This window comes from Phocoena sinus, chromosome 17 (genome assembly GCF_008692025.1).
Source record: "Phocoena sinus isolate mPhoSin1 chromosome 17, mPhoSin1.pri, whole genome shotgun sequence".
Lineage (NCBI taxonomy): Eukaryota > Metazoa > Chordata > Mammalia > Artiodactyla > Phocoenidae > Phocoena > Phocoena sinus.
Genome location: NC_045779.1, coordinates 57,364,074 through 57,385,948, shown reverse-complemented (window position 1 = coordinate 57,385,948; position 21,875 = coordinate 57,364,074). Strand labels below are relative to the sequence as shown.

The 21,875-nt window shown below is 39.6% G+C and overlaps 2 long non-coding RNA genes across 2 annotated transcripts; both read left to right on the top strand.

The window, feature by feature from the left end:
* The first annotated feature begins 480 nt into the window (after positions 1-480).
* On the top strand, positions 481-1,700 carry LOC116742449. Its single transcript, XR_004346466.1, has 3 exons — positions 481-753; positions 893-1,020; positions 1,627-1,700. It is a non-coding gene; the product is annotated as an uncharacterized LOC116742449 (long non-coding RNA).
* Positions 1,701-6,797: 5,097 nt separating this feature from the next.
* LOC116742448 lies at positions 6,798-10,677 on the top strand. Its single transcript, XR_004346465.1, has 3 exons — positions 6,798-7,663; positions 8,592-8,749; positions 9,931-10,677. It is a non-coding gene; the product is annotated as an uncharacterized LOC116742448 (long non-coding RNA).
* Positions 10,678-21,875: the final 11,198 nt, after the last annotated feature.

Genomic DNA, 21,875 nt, shown 5'->3' with positions numbered 1-21,875 from the left:
ATATGCTGGTAGAGAGGCTCTCCACAAAAAATATTAATAATGAACAGCCTGAGTTCTAGAACTGTGGTTTTTATGAAGATCCTGTTTACCTAAGTTCTAACCTCTGCATAGTTACAGAAAGACTGAGAATTCTCAGCAGTTAGTGTTCTTGGCAATGATCTGGGGAAGTACAAATGCGGCATGGGTCAGCACAGAAGGTAGACAGGAAGGAGGTAGTGACCAGTAGGCAGCATCCATGAAGGATATAAAGAGAAATATGACCTGGACTCAAAGAGCTGCCACCACCTTATGCTAAGGGCTCATCGTGAAGGCTAATTTTAAGATAAAAACATACCTATACTGTATGGTTTCTCTAAAGGATTTGTTAGTATTATTAAACACACATATATAAACAGTTAATTGCCTAATAAATAATATTTATTTCTTAAATAGTTTCTTTTTATCTCCTCAGTGAACACTTTTGGTTGTTGACATCAAACTCTGAGTTATAAGAACACCTGTCAAAGGCCTGTTGGAAAGTTCCTTGAAACCAGGTGGATCGGACTGGCCCTTTAGTCCAGTTGTAGATGCCCACTGTGGGCAGACTGAGGAAGCGACCCTCTTACCAGGGTGTGCTTGAACATGGCCCAGGACATTAAAAAAAAAAAAAAATCTTGCAATTACACTTTTCTACCACTAGATGATATGCACGTATAAGCAAGATGAAAACCCTCCTACCTTTCCTTTCTGCATCAGTGGCCACAGTGATGATAGGTAAGTTAAGGTATCCAGAATTCAATTCCAGATGTTACTAAGAAAGAGAAACACAATATGAACATGAAGAACTGCCAGCATTGATTAGGCAGTAAGTGTGATCATACCAAATTTATCAAACACTTATCCTTTCATCTAGGGGCCATCAAAGTTTACCACCTGCCTATGGGCCAAATCCAGTTTACCACCGCTCTTTGTAAATAAAGTTTTATTGGAACACAGCCATGCTCATTTGTCTGGGACTGATTTTGCTTCACAATGACAGAGGTGAGTATTGAGACAGAGACTGCCTGACTTGTAAAACTTAAAAAATATTTCTATAGGGTCCTTTACAGAGAAGTTTTCCAATGCCTGGTCTAAGCGCATATAGGTCATACTAACTCATTTAATCTTTACAAATCTATGGTTGTGGGTATGTGTTATTACAATTTTTTTTAATTTAAATTTTTTATTGGAGTATAGTTGATTTACAGTGTTGTGTTAGTTTCAGGTGTATAGCGAAGTGAATCAGTTATACATATATCCACTCTTTTTTAGATTCTTTTCCCATATAGGCCATTACAGAGTATTGAGTAGAGTTCCCTGTGCTGTACAGTAGGTCCTTATTAATTCTCTATTTTATACATAGTAGTGTGTATATGTCAATCCCAGTCTCCGAATTTGTCCCTCCCCACCTTACCCCCTGGTAACCATAAGTGTGTTGTCTACATCTGTAACTCTATTTCTGTTTTGTAGATAAGTTCAATTGTACTCTCTTTAGATTCCACATATGAGTGATATTGTATGATATTTGTCTTTCTCTGTCTGACTTACTTCACTCAGTATGACAGTCTCTAGGTCCGTCCATGTTGCTGCAAACTATTTGTTTTACAGATAAAGAAAGTGATTAAGGACACAATGAATCTTGGCACATACGTTACATGACTGTAACAGACATACATGACAAAGGCTGTAAGTATTGATGTGCACCATGCTTGATACTCTTGGGTTTGTGTAAACAAGATGAATAGCAGTTGGCTTCAAAGCTGTGGGGAACCTAGAAAGAAGAAATTAAAATTATTGCAAGGTCAGGCCAGCCTTCTGTGTGATCCACAGGTAGAAATGTAGCTGGAATTGAATAGCTGCCCATGAGCACTTTTTCCCGACATGACGCTTATTCTGAACATATTGTAAGAAACTCTTTTGACACAGTAATTCATGAGACTGAAGATGACTCATCAAATGAAAACAGTGCTTAACATGTGATTGAAACATCCGTGGTCAAGTGGAGAGACACAGAAAGAAGGCAGTCAAAGGAAGTCTTCTTCTTAATGTCCTAGTTTTCCCCCAATCAAAGGGGGTCTTTGCTCCTTCAGTGCTGGGTATACTTGGGCCCTCAGGATATCTGCTGGGGATGGTGGAAGCTGGGAGTGGGGCTGGGGAGCAGGGTGGTATTCAGCTTTATGATTTCCTAGATTCCTAGTCATCCTCAGGAATGTCTTTCCCAATAGTTTATAATATGCAGTGAAGTATTGGGATAACCCCTGATGGTTCGTTCCACATTTGTGATTACTGAGCTTTCTTTCTTTTTTTTTTTTTTTTCCTCCTCAGGAGTTTAGGTAACTAACTGCCTCAGAGTCATACATCATGAGACGGAGAGGGGAGAATCAGGAACTGGGTGAACCAACTTAATCCTTTGTCCCACATGAAGAGATGGGACCATATTGCCTAGATTCCAAGGGTTTTCCACATGGACATGCCCCAAGCTCCTTCTCTCCCCTTCCTTTGCTCCAAGAAGACCTCTTCTATTATTCGTCCACATTTTGATGTCCTCCTTTCTTAGGATAGATACCCCATCATCCCTACAGAAAAGGAAGGTGCACTGGACTGTTCCTTCCACTCGAGCTTTGTTGGCTCTAAGAAAGGGTAGGTGCTAATGTTTGGTGTCTCCTTGGGGTGAGCTGGGGGTGTGAGTGGCGGGAGGGTCAGGGAGGGGAGCAGGAAGGAGAAACTCTGAAGTCTGGCAGAGGGAAGTGGGGAAAGAGCAAAGGCTTCTGTATCAGGGAGCTACTGCTTTCTCCTAAAGAGTGTGAAATAAACAAAGCTTCCTTTAATAATAATTAATTTTCTTCTAAAGAGCATCCTATCTGAATTACACGAGAAATTTATATTCCTCCTCATAACATAGCTTGGAACCCCTCCCCCTGCCTGTTTCTGTAAAATGATAATCCCAAGCTCATTGTGCCAATGGAGCATTTGCCCCAGTTTTCATTACAGAATGAACGTCCCAAGTCCAGCTCTCTTTTCTTTAATATACAGGTATGTATATATGTAGGTTCAAATGTATGTATGTATTTACAGTTGAATTTTGGTCAGGACAGGGTATGTGGGATAGTGTTAAACTGAAAATTGATAAAGATAATCTGGGCTTTTGGAATTTAGGAAAAGGGAAAAGGCTGAATGATCAGACACGGTCTTGTGACAGGTAAATGAGTTAGGTTCTGAGGGAATTTGGATATGTAAAGGAAGGGGCATCTTAGATTATGTGGTGGAGAGGCAGGGGTATGGGCTTGAGTGTGGGCGCTTTGGGAGAAGATAATTCTGGGAAGGCCTAAACTTAGGAGTTCAGAAGTATCAGGTTAAAGTTTGAACTGGATCGCACAGTCCTGGAAAGAACTAAGACTTTTGACTAGAGAATTATCACTGACTATGAACATTTCAAGGGTAAAACCATCATGTTTACCTTTTCTTGTCGGATTTTAGCTAAGTGACCACTGACGTGTGGTCAGGTTTCAACCAATTTCAAGTGAATAAATGCACAGCGGTGATATTTTAGGAAAAGTAATCTGGGGACTAGGTATGGGATGGATTGGAGAGGAAAGACAGAAAATAGAGAAAGAACAGGAGTGAGTGCAAAGACATACACATCTTACTTTCCTTCACCAAACAGTCCATGTAAAATGATCAAATTTTAAATCTCATTGCTAGTACCACAACTGTAGTTGGAAATGGCTGAACGTGAATCAATCATCGCAACAGTAGCTGTAACCAGAACTAGGAAATGTTTCCTAAAAAGTCTGTCTGTTTCGCTTTCGACTACGTGGCCATGTCTTACTGTGCCCAGTTTAGGATATGTCACAAATGCATCACGATGAGAAAAATTCATCGGGAAAGTAGATTTTGTGTTTGCCTCAATCACAATCATTTTCTCATTAGTGTGGGGAGTAGCTTATTTAATAAATATTATTTCTTTTTATTCTTACCATCTTCAGATCTATATCTGAGACAGAAAATTTTTTTTAATTTACTTTTTTATTCAATGAAAGCCAGATAAGAAGAAGGGGTTAAGTCTGAGTTAATCAAAATAGGTTTTCTTCAATTCTTAATTCCTTATTCTGCCCCTGGTACTCGGTTGATGTGTTTAACTAGAAGGACTCACTTTCAAAATCTCTGTGTTATTGGGTGGAGAAATAAGGGCCCAAGTCCATCCCTGGTTACGTCAAGTGGTGTCAAATTTGGCTTGCAATTCTCACTTCCTGTTGACTCCAAGAGAAAGGCTGCAGTTGGCGTCTAAAAGTGAAAAACATGAAGCTCTGAGACCAGTCTGAATTACTAATCACTACATGTCCTGTTCAGTCTAACCACTTTCCAAGTGATTAAGTGAACCGGCCAGGTCAGTGACTCAGCTTCTGAGGGGGTGGCCAGCAGTCCGAGCTGATCTGCACATCCCTGGTTTCACTTCCCAAGGTTTGATCCAGAGCTGCCTCGGAAGGGTGATTTCCCCTTGGAGCTTGTCTCTCTGGGGACAGAAGGACGGACACAGATGATGAAGTGTATAGTCTGCTGGAGAAGGGCCATCTCACCATGAGTCTTTGGCGGGAAAGAGTTGTAAGAATGTCGTCTTTCATCAGCTGGTGTCACTCTTTGGAACCAGTCACAAGTAGCTGGGTGTGGTAGGGCGAAGTTGTCTGAAGTCTGAACGAAGAAAAATATATTGAGTAGGAAACATGAACTTGTTTTCTTTTTTGGCTTAACTGTCAGTAGATACAGTATTCCCTTGTTTGTTTCAGTAACTACCAAAGGTTCTTGAAGACGTCACCATTTTAGAGTAGTGTATTCATTTGCCTGGTTTTCTAAGTGATTAGCTGAACTTTACTGCTTTTATGAAGTTTAATGTCCAGTTACCATAAAAAAAGCAGCACATGGTCAGTGGTGGAAATAGGGGTGGGATTGTAAGGGCCACATGGGAGTGCAATTCCGGGAACTCCCGGCCTCCTATGCAAATTAGATTAAGCTTCTCTGCAGCCTGGGCTCCCAGAGCAAAGAATTCCCATTCCCACCTCTTTTTTTTTTTAGCATTGTCTCTTGTGGGAATTAAGAAATCACTTTCAATTTATTTCAGCTACTGCCTGTTTTAAAAAAGGACATCACAGGCCTCAGTTTGTCCACCTTGCTTAAGAAAACTCCTTACCAGGTAACCTCTTAAATATTTAAAAAGAAAGAAAAACATTTTGAGACCCTTAGGAGAAAATACTGTAAGTAAATCAAAGTCCTATTTTCTCAGAAAGAAAGTTGAGTCTTTTGACTGGCTGGTGCCACCATCTTCTTCAGGCAGTTTTCATACTTGGCTTAAAACTTTTAGTCGTTTCTCATATTACCTTTGTTTTGATTAGTTAAAGCATGATAACTTGACAACACTCAAATGTGAGAGCTTGAGAAAGGGAGGGTGGCAGGGAGGAAAGAAGCCCTCCAGCCAGCAAAGCTTTCTTTAAAACTTTTTTTTTTAAACATGAATATTTCTCAAATACAGGGACTGAAGGTGAACTTGAAGAATACATGCAAAACCACAACCTAGATTCTCTGAAAGTGGCCATTTCAGAGCTCTCTGGAAGGAATGTGTGAGCGTGTGCACGCCAGAGAGCAAACATGCAAATCAGTTCCTTCCCAGGACACCCCAGCGCTGCTGCTCTATCTGCACAGATGTGCTGTGAGCCTTGCAGATAGCATCTGTTTGTTCTATTTATGGGGGAAAAAAAAGCATGTATTTGTGAGCTCGGCAGGAGCACAACTTTCTTTTTGGATCTTTGATTCCATTAGAATTTTTGAAATTTCACATTTTGGAACAAAAGAATTTGAGTCGTTGGTGATTCTAGGTGCTGTGTAATTCCCTCTCCCGTTTATTTCTTACCTGCTTCTCCTGCCTCCCAATTTCATAGAGTTAAAATCAGGAGAGGGGAGATGAAGAGACTTGCACAAGCACATAGAACATTTATTCTTAGTTTCATTCATCATTATTGATTTGTTTAGTTATTAACCAGATATTTATTGAGGATCTGTTATATCCCAGGCACTGTACAACATTTTAGGACCCAGTGGTGAGCAAAAATGTCACTGTTCTTGTCCTCATGTATTTTATAGTTTACTCGGGGAAATGTACAGAAATAAGAATAATCACACACCAATATACATCTTCTTCTGTGACAAGTGCTAATTATTGCCCTAAGAGCCTAAAATAGGCACGTTTGAGATGGTCCAAGAGGTAACAGAAGGCTTCCTTGAAGAAATGATGATGCTTCTTAAGCGACCCTTAAGAAGGATGAGTAGGACCTAAGGAGGCATATAAAGGAAGGGTCTTCCTGGCAGAGGGAAGGTTGAGAAAAGACCCTGCGATGGATGGCAACATGAAAGTATAAGAACCAGAAAGAGGGTTAACGTGGCTGAAGTGAAGAGGGAGGGAGAGCAGCAAGGAGATGGGCTGAGCTCCGAGTCAGAGCCAGACGACACAGCACACTGTGGCTCATTTTGAGCTTTGTTTTAGGAGTATTGGGAAGCCCAAGTAGTGAGCAATGGGAGGAGGGTAAGACTGGATGAGGAAGACCACAGGGGGCTACTGCAGTAGTCCAGGCAACAGGTGACAGAAGCTTGGTCTAAAGTAGTGAGTGGTAGAAGAGAGGGGAAAGGAGTAGATGCATTCAAGAGGTATTTAGAATGTAAAAATGATAAGATATGGGGAGGGAGGGAGTAAGCGGGGGCAAGGATGACCCTAGGCTTCTGAGCAGGACAAATGGATGGATGGTGGTATCATTCATCAAGACAAGAAAAGCTAGAAGGTGGGGGTAAAGGCAACATGATGAGTTTATTTTAGGAAGTATTGAAGTGAGATGGTAAGGCATAGGTTGACCATATGGGTCTGGCCCTCAAAGACAAGGTCTGGGCTGGAGATAAAATATTTGTGAATGAGTTGTTTAAAGTTTTGACACTGATGTGATTTATTCCTCTTGAGTATCTTTCCAGAACAACATGTCTGTAAGTAGGGATAAATCAAATGGTTTTGGACACCAGGCTAAGTGAATTGTTGAACAACTTATTTCATATGACAGGGATTTGAAGGACTGTTGGGAGGTAGGTCTAGTGTGGATGAATTAGGAGTTGTATGGTTTCAAGTATATCAAAAGCTACCCCTGAGCCCAAATACCCATCATTTTCCCCTTGACCTGTCAGAGGGCCTAATATTGCTAGCAGTCATGTTACTCTTTAAGGAATTCTCATTTTATCTGGCTTAGAGTGATAAAACTTTAGTAAAAGTTGTCTACACCAAACTTCTCACTCAAAATGAGTCTGCTTTGCAAAATCTCTAGACATAGGGCCTCAGCTTGAACATGTACGTCTGTGATGGGGAATCCAATATTTGGCAAGACAGTGCAGATTTTTAGTTCTGTTCCAAAAATTCTTCCCTGTATTGATCTTCTCATCTAGCACGACACAGAACAGTTCTCCTTCTTTTCCACAGAGCAGACAATCAACTGGTGTTAACCCATCAGTCATCACTATTCTCAGCTCAGCTGCCAAGAGATGAATGAGTTAGATTCAACTGTCATTGAAGCCCTTCGATAGACATCACCTCACTTAGAGGTCACAACAACCCTTTGAAGTATGTATTATTCATCTAGAAAGAGAGGAGGAAACTGATTCTCAGAGTTAAATGACTTACCCAGTGATGTCACATGAGTAAAGAGCGGAGCCAGGTTTTAAATCCAAATATTCTGACTCCCAGTCCAGAGCCCTATGCAAGCTGCCTCGATAATTTGGGTGTGGGCTCTGTGTTGACTTCTAAAGGTAACACATCAGGAAGGACCAGTGACTGATCAGCTGATAGCACTGAGGTGGTGCTTACCCACCTGACCCTTGTGGACTGAATGATGCCTGCCCGGTACTTGACCTTATAACCTTGTATCTCTTTAAGAACTGGATAGAACACTCATCTTCACATTTTTTTTTTTCAGATTTCACTCCCTATTAGTTAAAAACAATGAGCATGTATCCCAAATATATTTATATGTGTATCTTTGGATTCAGTACAAATATAACTTTTTTTTTTTTTTTTTTTTTTTTTTTTTGGCGGTACGCAGGCCTCTCACTGTTGTGGCCTCTTCTGTTGCAGAGCACAGGCTCTGGACGCGCAGGCCCAGCGGCCATGGCTCACGGGCCCAGCCGCTCCGCGGCATGTGGGATCCTCCCGAACCTGCGTCCCCTGCATCGGCAGGCAGACGCCCAACCACTGCGCCACCAGGGAAGCCCTATAACTATTTTTTAAAATTAATTTTTACCGAACTATAGTTGCTTTACAGTGTTGCGTTAGTTTCTACTGCACAGCAAAATAAATCAGCCATACATATACATATATCCCCTCCCTTTTGGACTTCCTTCCTATTTAGGACACCACAGTGCATTAAGTAGGGTTCCCTGTGCTATACAGTATGTTCCCCTCAGTTGTCTATTTTATTCATAGTATCAAATATAAGTTTAAAAAAACATAAAAATATAAATGAAAGTCGTAATAGTTTCTATTTTCACCCCAGTGAATCATCTTCATGGATCATCTCTGTCTGCTCCCCCTGGAGGGACCACTGAAATGGAGTCGGGGGACAGGACAGGAGAAGAGCCCAGTGTGACAGGCCATGGCTAGTTGGAGTACACCACCTGGGGAATGTCTGGAAACATTTCAGATGTGCTGACGGTGAGCTTTCCTCTCTGTGCTGCCCAGCTTCAGCTCAGTTTCTGCTAAGATCTCTCTGGAGGTTCACAGGGGGTGAAGGGCTCATTGCCCTGGTCTGTGTTGTTTGTCCTTGGCTTTAATTGCCACTTGTGTCCTGAGCTATGTGGTAATAGCACTAATATTAGCATTTGTTGACCGCTTACTATGTGCCACTGTGCGAAGAGATTTACGCACATTACCTCATTGATCTTGTTACAACCCGGTGAAGTTTTGCTATCCTCGTTTCACAAATGGGAAAACTGAGGTGTGGACAGCTGTGACTTACCCACAGGGGTATGTCTAATCAGTGGCCCAGCTGGGATTTGAACCCAAGTCTGTTCTCCACCAAATCATTCATTCTTATCTGCCGTTCTGTACTGCCAGTAGGATTAGGGTTGAGATTCCTGATAGTGACCTGGAAGGATTTCCAGCACTAAAAGTGACTCAAATGGGAAGACTCATCGGTTGCACAGACCAAAAGGTTGGGCTCCCATCAGGTGTGGATAAATGAGAGGAAGCCGTCAGCTTTACGGAAGTGCAAATGTGCCAGTGCAGTTACAAATGAACGTCTCCAGTCAAATCTCAGTCCTTTGTTTCGAGATAATCTGGCTCTCATTGTAACCCCCAGCTTCAGGTAGCAAATATATGCTGAATACTTTTCTAGATGAGACCACTGGAGGCTGCAGTTGTTGTTTAAGGCACCTGAGTTCCATTACAGACTATACATGGTTTAACCTTACATTTCAGTGTTTGAATGTGTGTGAGAGAGGTGTCAAGGGGTCCAGGAGTTTTCTTCATTATCTACCAGAAGGCTTCAGCCTAGTGGAGTCAGGTAGACATGGGTTCGAATCCTCACTCTGGTATATATAAGCCACGAGAACTTTGGCAAATTATCGTTCTTCCAGTCTTGATTTCTTCACCTTTAAAGAGGAGATGATAGTACCTGCTTCAAGGTGGTGCTGTGAGGATCAAACCCTATACATACGCAGTGCTTGGAGCACAGTAAGTGCTCAAAAATTGGTAGCAGGTATTGTTCTCGGTGACCCTGCTTTGTCTAAGAAGAGGCACTGATGGATTGTCGGTGGCATTAAGTCCATGTCCTCTGCTGTGTTGGTGATGTCCTAATTGAAAATGAAAAGGAATTTTTTTCTGAATCTCCTCAGCATCTTGCTGCCACAGAAAAAGAAATCTGTTTCCACAAAGAGAAGCAAGAGCTGGAGACACTGGAAGTTTATGGACCGGAGAAGGCGGCTCGGAGAAGAAGAGCATTCTGGCAATCAGCGACGCTCTCCTGAGCTGCCCAGATGTGGGCCAGATGCTGCCAATCTGTAGAGACACGTTGGGCTCAGTGACTTGTGCCATGACTTTCATCCACGTGGGCATGGAGGATATTGACTGATCTCACTCCGATTATTAAGAGTGACTTCAGGGCTCTGGAAACATGAGTGTAGGAGGCTGGGACTTGAGGGGTAGTCTTGACAATCCTCCCAGTTGAGCAGAAGGGTTTCTGGAACTGACAGCCCTGCTCTGGGGATACATGTCTACTTCACATGCCTCGCCCCACACCACCCATAGAAGAGGGCTCAGCAGGAAACACTGAGGGTACTTCATTGGGAAGTGATTTGCAATTTCTGCCTTTGCAGAAATCATCTCTAGCGACTTTTATTTGGTGTTATTAAAGATGATTTTGATGTGATATTAACTATAGTGATTCTTCCTATAATCACTTCCTCTTTAGTCAGCCTGTATGACCCCTTTTCTAGCTGGAATTTCACTACACTGCTCAGCCTTCCATTCCATGCTTTTTAAAAAACATGAATACTTTATTTATTTGTGTAATTGAACTATAGTTGATCTACGATATTATGTGAGTTTCAAGTATATAGCATAGTGATTCAGTGTTCGGCAGATTATACTCCATTATAGGTTATTACAAAATAATGGCTATAATTCTCTGTACTATATAGTATACCCTTGTTGTTTATCTATTTTATATATAGTAGTTTGTATCTGTTTATCCCATACCCCTAATTTGCCCCTCCTCCTTCCTTCTCCCCTTTGGTAAACACAAGTTTTTTTTCTATATCTGTAATTCTGTTTCTGTTTTGCATATATAGTCATTTGTATTACTCTTCAGATTCCACATATAAGTGATAATATCCAGTATTTGTCTTTGTCTGACATTTCACTAAGCATAATATTTTCTAGGTCCATCCACGTTGCTGCAAATGGCATTATTTCATTCTTTCTTATGGCTGAGTAATATTCCGTTGTATATATATATATACTAAATTTTTGTTTTGATAAGCATATTTTGTTCTTCTAAATGGATAAGGATGGTGAAAATTTCTCTTTTTATGTTGGGCATTAGTAGAGGCACATTAATATACCTCTTTTTAACTAAGGGCTAAATGCAAGAGCTGAAACCTGGACACAAAACAAAGAGTTGATCGTAACTGCCTTCCCTGCCTTCAGTTTTGCCCTCTCTGTTCCCTGGCCAGTTCTCTCTACTGCAGCCATAGTGACATTTCTACTTTCATCCCTACTGTGTTCATTATTTATTGCTGCTGTAACAAATTACCACAGACTCAGTGGTTTAAGAGAGCACACATTTATTCTCTCACAGGTTTGTAGGTCAGAAGTCTGACATGAGTCTCAGTGGGCTAAAATCATGGTGTTTGCTGGGCTATGTTCCTTAAGCTTTCTTAAGCTCTAGGGGAGAATCCTTTTCTTTGCCTTTTCCAGCTTCTAGTGCTTATTCTTTGGCTCATAACCCCTTCTTGCATCTTCAAAGCCGGCAATGTTGCATCTCTCTGGCCATGCTTTCATGTTCCCTTCTCCCTCTGCCCAGAGCTGGGAAAGGATCTCTGTTTTTAAGGATCTATATGATCAGATTGACCCAACCAGTTAATCCAGGATAATCTTCCACCTCAAGGTCTTTAACTTAATAACATCTGGAAAGATAACTTTGCCATGTAAGGTGACATATTCACAGGTTCCTGGGATTAGGATGTGATACATTTGGGTGTTATTCTACCTATGACACCTACCAGTCTGCTCCAAGCCCATCATCTCTCTCCTGGACAACTGCAACTGCTTCTTAAATGGTTTCGCTTTGTACAACCTGTTTTGCACCTTCACCTTTTGTTATTTCTCTTCCCATTCACTCTGATATAAAACCATACTGGCCTCCTTGCTGTTCCTTGAACACAGCAAGCACAATTCTGCTCCAGGACCTTTGCACTTGCTTTTCTCTGTCACAAAGACATTTTCATGACTGCCTCCCTCAGGATTCTGTTCAAATGTCACCTCTTTGGGTGGGGGGGGGGGGGGTCTTTTCCTGGACAACTTATATAAGTGAGGATCCTTTCCCCCACTTTCATCAGACTATTCTTTGTCTCATGTTCTAACCTATTGACTCATGACAGATGATATATTTATTTTTTTCTCTTTTCCTTCAAGTCTTATTTCACTTTTATATTGAAAGATAGTTTCACTGATTATGGAGTTCTAGGTTGACAGTTTTTTTCCAATATTTTATAGATATAAGTACACTGTTTTCTGGATTGTATTATTTCCGATGAGAAGTCTGTTATTTTTAATTTTCTTCCTCCCAATATAATTTTATGCTTCTGTGATTTTCTCTTTGGTATTAATTTTCAGAGATTTAATTATCATTTGCCTTGATGTGGCTTTCTTTATGTTTCTTTTGCTTGAAGTCACTCAGTTGCTTGGATCTGTGGGTTTATAGTTTTCATCAAAGTCTGCCATTATTTCTTCAAATATTTTTACTGCCTCCCGCTTCTGAGATTCCAATTATACATATGTTAGTTCACTTAATATTATATCACAGTTCCATGTTCAAGGAAAGTTCCCTGTTCCTTTCCCCCATGGAATCTTTTCTCTTTTATTTCATGTTATATAGTTTTATGGCTCTATTTTATATCCTCTACTTCTGCCATATCTAATCTGCTGTTAATCCCACCTGGGGTATTTTTCAACTCAGATATTGCTATTTTTATTTCTGTAAGTTTCATTTGTATCTTTTCATATTTTCCACACCATCCTGATCATACTTAAATTTTCTCTACTTTTTTAAACATAAGGAGTCCATTTATTATAGTTGATTAGCCTCCTTGATTTTTACTAAGTCTATCATTTGTCATTTCTGGGTCTGTTTATATTGATTGATATACCTCCTCATTATGAGTCATATTTTTCTGTTTCTTTGCATGCCTAGTAATTTTTGATTAGTAGATTTTGTGAATTTTATATTGTTAGCTGCTGGACTTTTTTTATCCCTTTAAATAATGTGAGACTTCTTTTTAGGACACAGTTATTTGTTGACAGTTTTGTTAAGGGAAACCTAGAGCAGCCTTTAGTCTAGGGTTAATTTGGTCCTACTCCTGGGAAAATATTCTCTCAGGACTCTATTTAATGCCGTGTGTGTTAGGAGTTCTTTCTATTCTGGCTGGTGAAAGTAGCAACTCTTTTTCACACTGTATTTTCCTGGAAGATTATTTTAAATGCTCCCTTTCTTTCTGTGGCCTTTATAGTTTTCTCACATGTATGTGCTAATCAGTAGCTAGCCAAAGACTCCAGGGTCACTCTCTGCCACTGTCCAGAGCTTTTTGAGTGAAGCGCTCCCCTCCCCAGTACTCTGTATCCAGAATACACCATCTCTCTCCACCTTGGGCTCTCTGAATCCCAAACTCTCTATCTATTCAACTCAGGGAGACTGCTCAGCTCTGTCTGGGTGCCCAGTCCCTATGCTGTGGCCAGTATGTGCTCCCCAGGTATTAAGATGGGTCACTTGTAGGGCTTATCTTGTTTGTTTCACTTCTCTCAGACATGACTATCCTACGATACCAGTTGTCCAGTTTCTGAAAACTGTTGATTCTCCTATTTTATCTGATTTTTTAGTTGTTTAATTTTTTTGTCTTTTATTTTATTTATTTATTTAATTTTATTTTTTTATACAGCAGGTTCTTATTAGTTATCTATTTTATACATATTAGTGTGTACATGTCAATCCCAATCTCCCAGTTCATCTCACCCGACCCCCCCCCCCCACTTTCCCCCCTTGGTGTCCATACATTTGTTCTCTACGTCTGTGTCTCTATTTCTGCTTGCAAACTGGTTCATCTGTACCATTATTATAGATTCAACGTATATGCATTAATGTACGGTATTGGTTTTTCTCTTTCTGACATACTTCACTCTGTATGGCAGTCTCTAGGCCCATCCACGTCTCTACAAAAGACCCAACTTCATTCCTTTTATGGCTGAGTAATATTCCATTGTATATATGTATCACGTCTTCTTTATCCATTCGTCTGTTGATGGGCATTTAGGTTGCTTCCATGACCTGGCTATTGTAAATAGTGCTGCAATGAACATTGGGGTGCATGTGTCTTTTTGAATTATGGTTTTCTCTGGGTATATGTCCAGTAGTGGGATTGCTGGGTCATATGGTAATTCTACTTTCAGCTTTTTAAGAAACCTCCATACTGCTCTCCATAGTGGCTGTATCAATTTACATTCCCACCAACAGTGCAAGAGGGTTCCCTTTTCTCCACATCCTCTCCAGCATCTGTTGTTTGTAGATTTTCTGATGATGCCCATTCTAACCGGTGTAAGGTGATACCTCATTGTAGTTTTGATTTGCATTTCTCTAATAATTAGTGATGTGGAGCAGCTTTTCATGTGCCTCTCAGCCATCTGTATGTCTTCTTTGGAGAAATGTCTATTTAGGTCTTCTACCCATTTTTTGATTGCATTGTTTGCTTTTTTAATACTGAGCTGCATGAGCTATTTATATATTTTGGAGATTAATCCTTTGCCTGTTGATTCATTTGCAAATATTTCTCTCACTTTGTTGATTGTCTTTTAATCTTGTTTGCAGTTTGCTGTGCAAAACCTTTTAGATTTCATTAGGTCACATTTGTTTTTTTTTTTTTTTTTAATTTCCATTTCTCTAGCAGGTGGGTCAAAAAAGCTCTTGCTGTGACTTATGTCAAAGAGTGTTCTTCCTATGTTTTCCTCTAAGAGTTTTATAGTGTCCGGTCTTACATTTAGGTCTTTAATCTTTTTTCAGTTTATTTTTGTGTATGGTGTTAGGGAGTGTTCTAATTTCATTCTTTTTTTTTTTTTAAACACCTTTACTGGAGTATAGTTGCTTTACAATGGTGCGTTAGTTTCTGTTTTATAACAAGGTGAATCAGTTATACGTATACATATATCTCCATATCTCCTCCCTCTTGCGTCTCCTTCCCACTCTCCCTATCCCACCTCTCTAGGTGGTCACAAAGCACCGAGCTGATCTCCCTGTGCTATGCGGCTGCTTCCCACTGGCTTTCAATTTTACATTTGGTAGTATATATAAGTCCATGTCACTCTCTCACTTCATCCCAGCTTACCCTTGCCCCTCCCTGTGTCCTTAAGTCCATTCTCTACATCTGCATCTTTATTCCTGTCCTGCCCTTAGGTTCTGCAGAACCATTTTTTTTTTAGATTCCATATATATGTGTTAGCGTACGGTATTTGTTTTTCTCTTTCTGACTTACTTCACTCTGTATGACAGATTCTAGGTCCATCCACCTCACTACAAATAACTCAGTTTCATTTCTTTTTGTGGCTGAGTAATATTCCATTGTATATATGTGCCATATCTTCTTTATCCATTCATCTGTCGATGGACACTTAGCTTGCTTCCATGACCTGGCTATTGTAAATAGTGCTGCAATGAACACTGTGGTACATGACTCTTTTTGAGTTATGGTTTTCTCAGGGTATATGCCCAGTAGTGGTATTCCTGAGTCATATGGTAGTTCTATTTTTAGTTTTTTAAGGGACCTCCATACTGTTCTCCATAGTGGCTGTATCAATTTATATTTCCACCAACAGTGTAGGAGGGTTCACTTTTCTCCACACCCTCTCCAGCATTTATTGTTTGTAGATTTTTTGATGATGGCCATTTTGATTGGTGTGAGGTGATACCTTAGTGTAGTTTTGGTTTGCATTTCTCTAATGATTAGTGATGTTGAGCATCCTTTCATGTGTTTGTTGGTAATCTGTATATCTTCTTTGGAGAAATGTCTGTTTAGGTCTTCTGCCCATTTTTGGATTGGGTTGTTTGTTTTTTTTGATACTGAGCTGCATGAGCTGCTTGTATATTTTGGAGATTAATCCCTTGTCAGTTGCTTCATTTGCAAATATTTTCTCCCATTCTGAGGGTTGTCTTTTCCTCTTATTTATGGTTTCCTTTGCTGTACAAAAGCTTTTAAGTTTCATTAGGTCCCATTTGTTTATTTATTTTTTTTGAATTTCCATTTCTCTAGGAGGTTGGTCAAAAAGGATCTTGCTGTGATTTATGTCATAGAGTGTTCTGCCTATGTTTTCCTCTAAGAGTTTGATAGTGTCTGGCCTTACATTTAGGTCTTTAATCCACTTTAAGTTTATTTTTGTGTATGGTGTTAGGGAGTGTTCTAATTTCATTCCTTTACATGTAGCTGTCCAGTTTTCCCAGCACCACTTTTCTCCATTGTATATCTTTGCTTCCTTGTCATAGATTAGTTGACCATAGGTGTGTGAGCTTATCTCTGGGCTTTCTATGCTCTTCCATTGATCTATATTTCTGTTTTTCTGCCAGTACCATATTTTATTGATTACTGTAGCTTTTAGTATAGTCTGAAGTCAGGGAGTCTGATTCCTCCAGTTCTGTTTATTTTCCCCTCAAGATTGCTTTGGCTATTCGGGGTCTTTTGTCTCTCCATACAAATTTTAAGAATTTTTGTTCTAGTTTTATAAAAAATGCCATTGGTAATTTGATAGGGATTGCATTGAATTTGTAGACTGCTTTGGGTAGTGTAGTCATTTTCACAGTATTGATTCTACCAGTCCAAGAGCATGGTATATCTATCTGTCTGTATCATCTTTGATTACTTTCATCAGTGTCTTATAGTTTTCTGAGTAGAGGTCTTTTACCTCCTTAGGTAGGTTTATTCCTAGGTATTTTATTCTTTTAGTTGCAATGGTAAATGGGATCGTTTCCTTAATTTCTCTTTCTGATCTTTCATTGCTGGTGTATAGGAATGCCAGAGATTTCTGTGCATTAATTTTGTATCCTACTACTTTACCAAATTCATTGATTAGCTCTAGTAGTTTTCTGGTGGCACCTTTTCCAATTTGTATTCCTTTTATTTCCTTTTCTTCTCTGATTTCTGTGGCTAGGACTTCCAAAAGTATGTTGAATAATAGTGGTGAGAGTGGATATCATTGTCTCCTTCCTGATCTTAGAGGAAATGCTTTCAGTTTTTCACCATTGGGAATGATGTTTGCTTTGGGTTTGTCATATATGGCCTTTATTATATTGAGGTAGGTTCCCTCTATGTCCACTTTCTGGAGAGTTTTTATCATAAATGGGTGTTGAATTTTGTTAGAAAAATTGTCTGCATCTATTGAAATGATCATATGGCTTTTATTCTTCAGTTTGTAATATGGTGTATCACAGCTTGATTGATTTGTGTATATTGAAGAGTCCTTGCATCCCTGGGATAAATCCCACTTGATCATAGTGTATGATACTTTTAATGTGCTGTTGGATTCCATTTGCTAGTATTTTATTGAGGATTTTTGCATCTGTATTCATCAGTGATATTGATCTATAATTTTTATTTTTTACAGTATCTTTGAGGCTTTTTTTTATGGTTTCAGGGTGATGGTGGCCTCGTAGAATGAGTTTGGGCGTGTTCCTTCCTCTGTAATTTTTTGGAAGATTTTGAGAAGAATGGGTGTTGGCTCTTCTCTAAATGTTTGATAAAATTGACCCGTGAAGCCATCTGGTCCTGGACTTTTGTTTGTTGGAAGATTTTTTATTACACTTTCAATTTCATTACTTGTGATTGGTCTGTTCATATTTTCTATTTCTTCCTGGTTCAGTCTTGGAAGTTTATACCTTTCTAAGAATTTGTCCATTTCTTCTGGGTTGTGCATTTTATTGGCATAGAGTTGCTTGTAGTAGTCTCTTAGAATGCTTTGTATTTCTATGGTGTCTGTTGTAACTTCTCCTTTTCCATTTGTAATTTTATTGATTTGAGTCCACGCCCTCTTTTTCTTGATGAGTCTGGCTAAAGATTTATCAATTTTGTTTATCTTCTCAAAGAACCAGCTTTTAGTTTTATTGATCTTTGCTATTGTGTTCTTTGTTTCTATTTCATTTATTTCTGCTCTGATCTCTATGATTTCTTTCCTTCTACTAACTTTGGGTTTTGTTTGTTCTTCTTTCTCTAGTTCCTTTAGGTGTATGGTTAGGTTGTTTATTTGAGATTTTTCTTGTTTCTTGAGGTAGGATTGTACTGCTATAAACTTCCTCTTAAAACTGTTTTTACTGCATCCCATAGGTTTTGAATCATCGTGTTTCTGTTGTCAATTGTCTCTAGGTATTTTTTGATTTCCTCTTTGACTTCTTCAGTGATCTCTTGGTTATTTAGTAACATATTGTTTAGCCTCCATATGTTTGAGTTTTTTACTTTTTCTTTCCCTTAATTTATTTCTAATCTCATACCGTTGTGGTTGGAAACGTTGCTTGATATGTTTTCAATTTTCTTAAGTTTACTGAGGCTTGATTTGTGACCCAAGATGTGATCCAGGAGAACGTTTCATGTGCACTTGAGAAGAAAGTGTAATCTGCTGTTTTTGGATGGAATGTCCTATAAATATCAATTAAATCTATCTGGTCTATTGTGTCATTTAAAGCTTGTGTTTCCTTATTAGTTTTCTGTCTGGATGGTCTGTCCATTGGTGTAAGTGAGGTGTTAAAGTCCCCCACTATTATTGTGTTACTGTCAGTTTCCTCTTTTATAGCTGTTAGCATTTGCCTTATGAATCAAAGTGCTCCTTTTTTAGGTGCATATATATTTATAATTGTTAAATCTTCTTGGATTGATTCCTTGATCATTATGTAGTGTCCCTCTTTGTCTCTTGTAACATTCTTTATTTTAAAGTCTATTTTATCTGATATGAGTATTGCTACTCCAGCTTTCTTTTGATTTCCATTTGCATGGAATATCTTTTTCCATCCCCTCACTTTCAGTCTGTATGTGTCCCTAGGTCTGAAATGGGTCTCTTGTAGAAAGCATATATACGGGTCTTGCTTTTGTATCCATTCAGTTAGCCTGTGTCTTTTGGTTGGAGCATTTAATCCATTCACCTTTAAGGTAATTATCGATATGTATGTTCCTAATACCATTTTCTTAATTGTTTTAGTAGGTCGTTTTCTTCTCTTGTGTTTCCCACTTAGAGAAGTTCCTTTAACGTTTGTTGTAGAGCTGGTTTTGTGGTGCTGAATTCTCTTAGTTTTTGCTTGTCTGTGAAGCTTTTGATTTCTCCATCAAATCTGAATGAGATCCTTGCCATGTAGAGTAATCTTGGTTGTAGGTTCTTCTATTTCATCACTTTAAATATATCATGCCACTCCCTTCTGGCTTGTAGTTGCTGCTGAGAAATCAGCTGTTAACCTTATGGGAGTTCCCTTGTATGTTATTTTTCCCTTGTTGCTTTTAATAATTTTTCTTTGTCTTTAATTTTTCTCAATTTGATTACTATGTGTCTCGATGTGTTTCTCCTTCAGTTTATCCTGCTTGGGACTCTCTGCACTGCCTGGACTTAGGTGGCCATTTCCTTTCCCTTGTTAGGGAAGTTTTTGACTATAAGCTCTTCAAATATTTTCTCGGGTCCTTTCTCTCTGTCAGTTCTCCTTCTGGGACCCCTATAATGTGATTATTGGTGCATTTGATGTTGTCCCAGAGGTCTGTTAGGCTGTCTTCATTTCTTTTCATTCTTTTTTCTTTATTCTGTTCTGTGGCAGTGAATTCCACCATTCTGTCTTCCAGGTCACTTATCCATTCTTCTGCCTCAGTCATTCTGCTATTGATTCCTTCTAGTGTATTTTTCATTTCAGTTATTGTATTGTTCATCTCTGTTCTTTTGTTCTTTCACTCTTCTAGGTGTTTGTTCTTTAATTCTCCTACGTCTTTGTTAAACATTTCTTGCATCTTCTCAATCTTTGCCTCCATTCTTTTTCCGAGGTCCTGGATCATCTTCCCTATCATTATTCTGAATTCTTTTTCTGGAAGGCTGCCTATCTCCACTTCATTTAGTTGTTTTTCTGGGGTTTTATCTTCTTCCTTCATCTGGTACATAGTCCTCTGCCTTTTCATTTTGTCTGTCTTTCTGTGAATGCGGTTTTCATTCCACAGGCTGCAGGATTGTAGTTCTTCTTGCTTGTGCTGGCTGCCCTCTGGTGGAAGAGGCTATCTAAGAGGCTTGTGCAAGCTTCCTGATAGAAGGGACTGGTGGTGGGTAGAGCTGGGTGTTGCTCTGGTGGGCGGAGCTCAGTAAGACTTTAATCCACTTGTGTGCTGATGGGTGGAGCTGACTTCCCTCCCTGTTGGTTGTTTGGCCTGAGGCGACCCAGCACTAGAGCCTACAGGCCCTTTGCTGGGGCTAATGTTGGACTCTGGGAGGGCTCACGCCAAGGAGTACTTCCCAGAACCTCTGCAGCCACTGTTTTTGTCCACACGGTGAGCCACAGCCACCCCCCGCCTCTGCAGGAGATCCTCCAACACTACCAGGTAGGTCTGGTTCAGTCCCTTCTGAGGTCACTGCTCCTTCTCCCTGGGTCCTGATGCACACATACTTTGTGTGTGCCCTCCAAAAGTGCCCCGTTTCCTCCAGACCTGTTGAAGTCCTGCAGTCAAATCCTGCTAGGCTTCAAAGTCTGATTCTCTAGGAATTCCTCCTCCCGTTGCCAGACCCCCAGGTTGGGAAGCCTGTCATGGGGCTTAGATCCTTCACTCCAGTGGGTGGACTTCTGTGGTGTAAGTGTTCTCCAGTTTGTGAGTCACCACCCAGTGGTTATGGGATTTGATTTTATTGTGATTGTGCCCCTCCTACTGTCTCACTGCAGCTTCTCCTTTGTCTTTGGATGTGGGGTATCTTTTCTGGTGAGTTCCAGTGTCTTCCTGTCAATGATTTTTCAGCAGTTTGTTGTGATTTTCGTGCTCTCACAAGAGGGAGTGAGTGTATATCCTTCTACTCGCCACCTTCAATCTGTTTAATTCTTAATTAGAAAGCCCTGGATCAGTTGCTGTGGGCAGAATTTGGGCAATTGTTCATTAAAAAAAATCTGAAAAGGAAATTTTGGTTTGATTTTTATTTCTCTGACTACTAGTGAGACTGAATTTTCCCCAAACGTGTATTGTTTATATTTCTTCTTTCCTGTGTAGACACTACCCATTCTCTACTTTCTATTGCTTTTCCTGTGTCCCAGAGGCCTCCACAGTGAAAACTTTTGTTACTGCTGTAGTTTGGATAGATTTATGGGACAGTTTTTCATGCTTAATTTCCAGTGCTCTCTCTGTCTAGCAAGTGGGGATCTCCTTTCAGATGAAGGACTTTTATGCCTTGAAGTCTTTTTAGAGAGGTTTTTGTTTTAGTTTGAAATACTTATGGGTAGAAAAAATACATCAGTTATTGGTTTTTCTTCCCATCAATTTACCACTCAAGATCAAATGCCAGGAACAATGCCTAATCACTGAACTTGATTTCTTTTAATTAATTTTGGTTCCGAAAGTATTTTGGCAACTAAGTCTAAATGAAAGGGAGATGAAAATATATCATATAAGGCATCCAACATGTTAGAGAGTGATTAATGAATGCTCTGCTATTGAAGCCTTTTGGGAAGAACTGATGGATGAACTGAGGACAACTGGGAACTTTACTAACTGTAGTTTCACAATTTAAGCACTGGCCTAAATCTTATCTGAGGGATGTTAGTGGATTTATTGATGTAGAACAAGTCATTGAATTACCATTACTCAGAAGTGCCCTTGATTTTGCTGTATATGAAATTATCATCGTTATAATGACTTTTAAATTTACTATCATATTAGGGTCAGTCACTAAATTTTTGTTAAACAATGATTTGAACTCCTGATAGATTTTGATCATATCTGTAACACACAATTTAACTGTCTCTTCCGTAAGTCCAGAAATTGTATTTTCCCTTTCTAATGTCTCTACAAAGTGAAATTTTATTCTAAGAGAA